Raw genomic sequence first — 3,231 nt, 5'->3', positions numbered from 1 at the left:
AAAAAAAATCACTGGAGGAGCTCAACAGTAGATTTGAGCTGGCAGAATAAAAAATCAGTGAACTTGAAGATAGATCATTTAAGATTATACAATTTGAAGGACAGAAAGGACAAAAGAATGAAGAAAAATGAGCAGAGCCTCAGAGACTGATGGGACACAATGAAGTAGAACAACATGCACATACCTGGAGTACAAGAGGGAGAAATGAACAGAAAAATTATTTGAAGAAATAACCACTGAAATTTTCTGTAATATAACACAAACCATTAATCTACATATCCAAAAAATTCAGCAAAATGCAAGTAGGATAAACACAAAGAAATCCAAGCCTAAACATATCATAATAAAAGTGTTGACAGCCAAAACCAGAGAAAATCTTAAAGGAGCAAAAGAAAAATAAGTGTACTCCACTGTAGGTGGGAATGTACATTTGTGAAGCCACTATGGAAGACAATATGGATGTTCCTTAAAAAACTAAAAATAGAACTACCATATGATCCAGCAATTTTACTCATATATAACCAGTGTATGTGTGTATATATATATATACTTATATATACCTACTCTTTTGTGTATCTTTTATATCCAGAAAAAAAATTAAAACACTAATATGAAAAGATACATGCACCTCAGTGTTCATAGCAGCACTGTTTACAATAGTCAAGACATAGATACAACCCAAGTGCCCATCAACAGACAATTGGTTTAAGAAGATGTGATTTTATCACCTCACACTAGTAACAATGGCCATCATTAAAAAGTCCACAAATGATAACTGACAGAGAGGGTGTGGAGAAAAGGGAACCCTCCTACACTGCTGGTGGAATGTAGTTTGGTGCAGCCATTATGGAAAACAGTATGGAGATTCCTCAAAAGACTAAAAATAGACTTATTATATGACCCAGCAAACCCACTCCTGGGCAGAGGAAACTCTAATTTGAAAAGATACATGCACCCCAATGTTCATAGCAGCACTAGATACAATAACCAAGGCATGGAAGCAACCTAAATGTCCATTGACAGATGAATGGATAAGGAAGATGTGGTATAATTCTATAATAGAATACTACTCAGCCATAAAAAAGAATGAAATAATGTCATTTGCAGCAACATGAATGGACCTGGAGATCATCATTCTAAGTGAAGTAAGCCAGAAAGAGAAAGAAAATTACCATATAATATCATTCATACGTGGAATACTAAAAGGGAAAAAACACAAATGAAACTTTACAAAACAAAAACAGACTCATAGACATAGAAAACAACATTATGGTTACCAAAGGGGAAAGGGAAGGAGGAAGGGCAAATTAGGAGTATGGGATTCAGAGATACAAACTACTATACATACTATATGTAAAATAGATAAACAACAAGGACCCACTGTATAGCACAGGGAACTATATTCAATATCTTGTAATAGCTTATAATGAAAAATAATCATATACATATAAAATTGAATCACTATGCTGTACACTTGAAACTAACACAATATTGTGAATAAACTATACTTCAATAAAAAAAATAAGTGTACTCCATTCTCTTGACACCGCATTGTTTCTCACTGGTTGTGATTCATCCAGTGTTGGGCAGGGGCAGCTCTGAAGATGGGGCTCCACACACCAGCTGAAACATATGAACTTATTCCTGGATCCTGTTCTGTGGTTATTCCTGAGATGTCATCTATATCAACATCGTAGAGATTTGATGCAGCCCTTCCACCTATTGCTGCCCTTTATGGGCTATGTAACTTAGGGCAAGTTACTTATTAGCCTCTCTGAGCTCATCTTCCAAATATCTAAGAGGACCTCGTCTCCCTACCTTGTCTTACTATTGTGAAAATTAGAAACAATATATGTGCAGTGTCCTGACTGTGGATGTTACTGCAGAATTGACAATAGCTGATCTTGGGGGTTTTTTGTTTTGTTTTGTTTTGGGGGGAGAATTAGGTTTGTTTATTTATTTATTTTAACAGAAGTACTGGGGATTGAACCCCAGACCTCATGCATGCTAAGTGCACACTTGGAAGAGAGTAGTTATTATGGGTCAAGTTTGGTGTGGTGATCCAGGAGATACGCCACCAGAGGATATGCCAGCACTGGAAGGTACAGGAGTACAAACTGCTGACCAAGTGAGCACCATACATTCATGACCTCCAAGGGCACAGCAGGGGTTGTGGTGATTTAATCCTAACAATGACCTTTAGTGCTGCCCAGCTTTAGCCCAGGCTACTGTCATTAGGGCCTCAATTTGAGTAAATAAGCCATCTCCACAGCTTCTCAATAAACCTGTCTGATTCGTATGATGATGCCTGTTTTACAGGTAAAGCAGACATTGAGGTTTCAAAGGTGTGAATTCATCTACACAAGGTTACACAAGATGTAATAGGTAGAGCTAGACTGTAGGCTCAGAACCCTTTACTGGCAAATAAGAGCTCTTTTCCCGTACTCCGCTGCCCTTCAGATTCACATTTATCCTGTATGTATTGAATACCTCCTGCACACTGAGCACTTGGGCCATCAGGACTATGCATTCGCTTGGACATTTCCTGTGACGTGAGGCTTTGACTTTAGCTAAGGTGTTAAGTGCGTTGATTTTTCTCTTGGTTTGGTTTGAGCTGTGCCCCCAGGAATTATAAGTACATAGTCTTCTAAGGAGCAAGTTCAGATAGCTCCTTGGTTCTCTATGACCCACCCCTGAGTTAATCTCCCCAAGATTCCAGAGGATCCAGTGTTAAGTAGTGGTCTAAGTTCTCAGAGCAGCCTGTCACATGATCAAATCCTAAGACTGCACCATAGAGTGACAGTTGGGACTTCAGAGTGGTTCCATTCTGCTCCAATGAGTGTGTTCTCCCATTATCGGCAGGTGCTTTTCATAATTCAGTAGAGAAATGGATGTGAGACAGGGAGGACAGCCCTCAGGTGACGATTGAGTCCTTTTTAGATTTGTTCTTATCTTACAGACCTTTCCTAGACACGGGCCCTCAAAGAATTCAACTTGAGGACACAGATCCTCAAAGAATTCACAGACCTCACACCCTGAACACAGACACCTAAATATCTCAAAATAAAATATTGAGAAACTAAGGACAGGGAGGTATAAATTAGGGGTTGGGGATTAACAGACACACATTACTATATATAAAACAGATAAACAACAAAGACCTACTGTATAGCACAGGGAAATATTTTCAATACCTTGTAATAACATATAATGGAAAAGAATCTGAAAGAA

Source organism: Camelus bactrianus, chromosome X (genome assembly GCF_048773025.1).
Source record: "Camelus bactrianus isolate YW-2024 breed Bactrian camel chromosome X, ASM4877302v1, whole genome shotgun sequence".
In the NCBI taxonomy this organism is placed as follows: domain Eukaryota; kingdom Metazoa; phylum Chordata; class Mammalia; order Artiodactyla; family Camelidae; genus Camelus; species Camelus bactrianus.
The sequence above is the reverse complement of the archived record's forward strand: the minus strand, read 5'-3'. Positions refer to the sequence as shown.